Source organism: Falco peregrinus, chromosome 1 (assembly GCF_023634155.1).
Source record: "Falco peregrinus isolate bFalPer1 chromosome 1, bFalPer1.pri, whole genome shotgun sequence".
NCBI classification, from domain to species: Eukaryota; Metazoa; Chordata; class Aves; order Falconiformes; family Falconidae; genus Falco; species Falco peregrinus.
The window spans coordinates 105,393,950-105,399,949 of NC_073721.1; positions in this window are offsets into that span (position 1 = coordinate 105,393,950).

Genomic DNA, 6,000 nt, shown 5'->3' on the forward strand with positions numbered 1-6,000 from the left:
ACAAAAGGAAAATACGCAAAGGAGTTCCTTGGGGTGTAAAAAGAAAAAAAAAAAATACTGCATTAATAAAAGACTTTCAGGTAATACCCATCAAGGATTTAGTTTTAGCTTTCTGTAGGTTTAAGGGTTGCTATTACACATTGATGTAGCAGGTACTTCAAAACACCTTTGGTGGATAGACACAGCAGGTGAGGATTTTTTTTCCCAGTTAAATAAAAGTTACCTATATTTAAAAAAAATAAGATTGTGTCAGAAAAATACAAACACCTTGAATAGTATTTGGCTTCAAACAGCACTAGGCAGTGTAATCCACAGCTAGTGCAGTCCTACTCATTCTCCGGGTCCCAAGTGTACTTAGTACACAGACTTTAATTTTAGGAATCCCCAGGAACATAATGGTAAAAGGCGTGCAGCTTAGAGGGGTTTAGCTGTCTAGTATTAACCAGAGATGGGAGAAAATATAAAAGTATTTATAAAAAAAATATTTCTAAGCCCACCGTAGGTGCATCCAGTAAATATTGATTTGGAAAGCTGCAGTATAGTGCCTTTCTTTATGGAAGAAGTATGGCACCTTCCCATAAATATCTGAAAATAAAGGCTCACAGGGATAGCACAAACATCTGCTGATGGAAAAAGGTGGCTGGCAGGCACCTGCCCCTGCAGATGGGTCATCCCTGAACCCAGCTCTCAGAAACCTGTCTTTTTCCCCGAGGTGGTCAACATGCAAGGCCAGAAGATCCCTTGCCAGCCAAAGGATGGCTTTGGGCTCCCCCAGGCAGCCCAGCGCTGGTCCGAGACTGCTCTGCCCCAGGGAAAAGGCAGGTGCCTGGCACTCAGGTCTAACAGACCTAGCTGCCTATAAAGTTCATAAAGGTTTCATAGGACTGGTACGTTCCTTGGAAAACACCGCTTTGGCCATCTGGGCTCCCCTCTGGCCGTCGATCCCCGGTGCGGTGAGTCAGGCCGCCTGTGCTTCCCTGCTCCTTGGCATCCGGTACCCAGGCAGGACCGCGCCGCCAGCGTTATCGGATGGGAAGTGGTATCTGGGAGATACGGCAAAGTAAACTGGTTTAGTGTTACCTGAAGCTTCTCAAGTGGTGACTCTCTTTGCCACTAAAGCTCCGGTGTAGAAAAACCCCAGAACTGTTTATTACCAGCTGCAGCATGCTCACGCTTCTACTCAGTTATTTAAAAGTTTTGGATTAAATGAGAGTCCAAGTGATTAATCATCTGCCACTTTGCATTAGTATGTGGTCTCCTTCTTGGGTAGGGTCATTCCCATCATTACAGACCAAGAGAAACCAAACAAAAAATCGTCATGTCTCCATGCTCCCGTCCCACCCCATGTTCACTTCCCTCCCGCCACAGGGGCGGCTGGGCGTGCCGGCACCCACCCGCGTGCTCGGGTCTCCTGGCAGAGCTGCTGTGGGCAGATGGGTGCACACCTCATCTGGCACGGGCATGGTGGAGGTCAGATGTGGGCACAGAAAATTTCAGCTGTTGTGATCTTCCCAAGCCAGAATAAGGACTACTAGATAAAAGAAAAAGAACCAGCACGTTTCCATGCTGACCTGGGGATGTCCAGCAGCTGAGTATGGGCTCCATGAGGAATTTCTTGTGAAAGATGGAAATAATCACAATCACATGACCTGGTTATTAAACTGCCATAATCTGCTAGTGCAGAACAATAATGACAATTGTTTCTAAAAGTCATACACATAAAAAAAGACCCATTTTGTGAAAGTTAGATTTTTTTACAGTAGATTAAAGAAGATGTATTTTAAAAGTATTGCTTGCCTGTATCCTACCCACTTTGAAATGGAAGGCAAAAGTGCTAACCTTGTAAGTGACAAGACAAATTTTCTTGACTGATTAATATTTTCATGCATTATTCAAATAACAAGAACGTACATCTCAAAATACACAAAATATTGCTGTAAATTGAAAATGTAGGAGTTTGGTTCTACTTGTACGTAAGGTAAATCAAAACAAAATCCAAGAGCTTCAGCACAGACTGAAACTCTTTACATAGAAAGAATAGGGGAGGACAGGAACAAATTATTTGAAGATCATGTAGGTCAGAGAGGACCTGCGAGGGTCAGCAGTGCCAGCCCTGCCACCGCCCACATTAGCAGGCGGAGCAGGCTGAGGTGGTACTGGGTTGCTCAGGTCCGTACCAGGCCTGGCGATGGGCCTCCAGGGAAAGTACAAGCCCAAGAACAATTGGACTTGATGATCTCAATGGTCTTTTCCAACCTGAGTGATTCCAAGAAGAGGCTGGGTCAGCACACCGCTTGTGCCAGCGGATCTGGCTGAGGGAACAGGCATGGCTGGGGTGTGCACCCAGCTCCTCTCACACCCCTTTCTTGCCGTTTGGATGATTTCCTGAGCGCAGCCACCCCACTGAGCCCTTTCTTGGGCAAACCTCCATCACACAGACATGACCTACAATTGCCTCCTGCCCCCTTTTAAAGCCTGAGCCTTCCTGCACCAAGGTGTGAAAGGCTTTTCTCAAGGCAGTGCCACCCCCTGTACACCCTCGCCTTTTTCCCCTGCAGAGCAGCCAGCTCGTGAGTCAGAGCCGTGGAGCCCCATGTGCTGCAGGGGCTGCTCCCACCTCCGCCCCAACACGCTGCAGTGGCCACTGGCCCCTTCTCCCCCAGTCTGTGAAACCAGTTTATGATCAAATCACTTTTTACCCAGATATTGCTTTAATTTACTATTAATGCAGTTTCACAATCTCCAGCACATACAGGATCAGAGTACTCCAATTTTAAGACTTGACATAAAAACAATTATTGCACTGTAAAATGAGATGTATCCAGCCATTTAAAGTGTCTTCCCATTGCCTTGAACTTTGTCAGAATTGAAAATTGCAATGATGAAGTCTTAATGACTCTGCAAAGTAATTTTTAATAGCTAGAGAACTTACTAGCTGCCCAAACTGCAGACCCCATGCCTGAATATTTCCCAGCATTTCTGTAATTTTGAAACGCCTTTGGCAAGTGAGAAAAAGATTTGGAAACTGTATTATACAGTCCTCAGACCGTGTGTGAGCTGGAAGCACACATTCATCTTCCACAGACAGATTAAAGTCTTTCCAGACATTAACGTATCAGCTGCAAAAAGTCAGGACATTGGCAAAACTGAAATAATTTCATTACATGATACACTCGAGAATATAAATATTCCCCCGGCAATTTAATTGTCATCTTAGAAATAAGCAACACAGCAATGAGTTACTCTCCTTGTAACTGTGCTGTGATGACCATCTGTCCAAATAATGTTGGTGTTTCCATCACACAGTCATGAGAGAAATGCATCCCTTTGGCAAACGACAAATGGCAAACGGCCCAGGTTTGCCCCCGAGAGCCATGCCTGAGCTACGCGGGAGTCAGGGAAGGGGCAGCACCGAGAGGTTTGCCATGGCACGGCCAAGGCGAGGAGGAGGGATGCTCACCATAGCCCATGGGCTGCCGAAAGGAGCTCGGGGCCCCTGAAGCCGGCTGTGGTCAGAAGAGCCAAGTCACCCCTTGTGCTGTAACTGCCCCGAGCCGGCCCCCAGCCAGCCCGTGCTGTCCCGCCGGCCCTGCAGCCCTTGCTCCTCACGCTTCACCTCACCGTGCGCTGCCTGAGCAAGGAGACATTTCGGGGAAACAAGGTGCCCACCCTGCGTGCCCTCCGCCACCGCACTCGCAGCATGCCTTTGGCGGGCACCCAAGCTCCATCAGCCCCCTGCCTGAGGGGAAGCAGCTCCCGCCTGCCCAGACCCTCAGATTCAGGCCCTTTTTGGCCGCAGCATTTTGCCAGGTCTGTCCCCTCGGCCACCCTGGGCAGCTCCACAGTGACGCTGCTGCAGTGGGGAGCTGGAGGGAGGTGGTGGCAGGAGCAGCCCAATAGATGGATTATGCCAGAGCAAGGTAACTGTGTAATGTGACTTCTGTTATTCATCTTTCCAGAGAAAAACACTTTTTCTTAGCTGGAGGAGTCACGTAAATACCTGTTCTGACGGGGGCGTCCTTGGGAAGGCTAGATGGCCGGGCAGGAGCCCGGTGGGGTCCCTGCTCCCTCGCCTCTCTGCCTGGCAGGTGTGGGGCACCGCATCCTTGCACAGACCCATCCTTCACCCGGGCTGGTCCAGCACCTGTGCGCAAAGTACCGAGATGCTGTTCCTCTGTGCATGGCTTGTGCTACGAAGGTGCTCTCACACCATAGTGCTCTCGGTATTATTTTATTGTAAATGAATGCTTCGACTAACTGGCTGTGCTTGCACTGTAATTCCCTAGCTCATGCTGCTGACCCACACAAATGCAGGTAACGAGGTGCACTGTGCTGGCTGGTGGTGACACCCGGCCGGGGGGCTCCTGGGTGGGGTGTGACACGGTGTGACCCTGCCGGTGCTCTCGGGGTGGGTGGGAAGGGGCAGGCTCTCTCACTGCCTCCGCTCCAAAGCTGATACACCCTGGGGCAAAGATGTGCCACAGCTAGGGACCGAAGGGACAGCAGGGCCTGGGGCAGCTGGAGGGGAAAAGGAAAGCGCTTCAGTTTCAAAACTTAGTTTTTCAGAATAGGTAGAACAGTGTTTAGCTAGAAGGGAAATAGCCATTGAAACAGCCATGGCCCTTCTCTTCTCTAGAGGAGAGAAAAAGCACCTCTCTCCCTGCCCCCCACCCCACCCCCCAACGCAGCAGGTTGTGTTCTTAGGTGGTGCTATTAGAAATTCAAGTCCTATGAATTCTGAAGTAGAAAAATGATATTGCTTTTGGTGATGTTACTTGAATTAGAGCTGAGTGCATGCTTGAGTGCTTTATTTAATTGGAGATGAAATTCAAATACTAATAGCTTTGAGCTGCACATTTTGGTAGATATTTTAGTCCTAAACCCTCCAGGCTGCAGAGCAGTTGTTTGGCCCATTATAGATGTTAGGATGCAGCAGGTATTTCATTCTGTTGTAGATCTGAATGTGCCTTGCAGAATCCCTCCATGCTTGTTGAACAGTGCTGAGCGAAGAGATCACCTTCTGCACTATTAATAGGTACATTTTAAGGTTCCTGTGTACGCTAAACTTAAATGCTGTACCTATCAACTACACTACAACTGCAGGCAGCAAAGGGGGTGTGATGAAGGAATCGGAAGTCCTATAAACCCCCACTGCCACCCCCAAAGGGCTGAACTGCACTCTCCTTGCCATCAGCAGAAGTTTGCCAAGGGACATGCCAGCGGTGGGGAAGAAGCTGCCTGGGAGCAGGTATCCCAGTGGGACTCCATGGAACAGGCTGGTTCCCCAGGGCTATCAAGGGTGTGAGGAGAGCAGGGATGAGCAGAAACATCTCATCTAAGGCTGAGGGAGTTGGGGCTGTTCAGCATGGAGAGGAGAAGGCTCTAGGGGGTACCTTATAGCAGCCTTCCAGTACCTAAAGGGGTCTTGTAAGGAACATGAGGAGGGACATTTTAGCAGGGATTGTAGCAATAGGGCAAGGGGTAATGGTGTTAAACTAAAAGAGGGTAGGTATAGACTAGATATAAGGAAGAAATGTTTTGCAGTGAGGGTGGTGGAGACACTGACACAGATTACCCGGAGAGGTGGTGGATGCTCCATCCCCGGAAACATTCAGGGCCAGGTTGGTCAGGGCTCTGAGCAACCTCATCTAGTTGAAGATGTCCCTGCTCATTGCAGGGGGGTTGGACTAGATGGCCTTGAAAGGTCATCCTTTACCCACCCGAACCAATCTATAATACTATGATCCTACAACTGCTACCAATGCATGAGCCCATGGAAGAGACTTCCATAAGCCAGGGAGAAGAAAACGCAGCCTTACAGCCTGGAAAGAGAGGGGCTGCTGTCTGCGGGAAAGTGGAACAATCAAACACAGAAGAAAAGCCCTGCTGAAGCCAAAACCAATTTACAGTTCGGGGAAGTGCCTGGGTAACAGCCTGATTTGCTCCCCTGCCCACGGGAGCAATCGTAGCTCTTTAGTGTGGGTGAGCAGAGCATGCGGG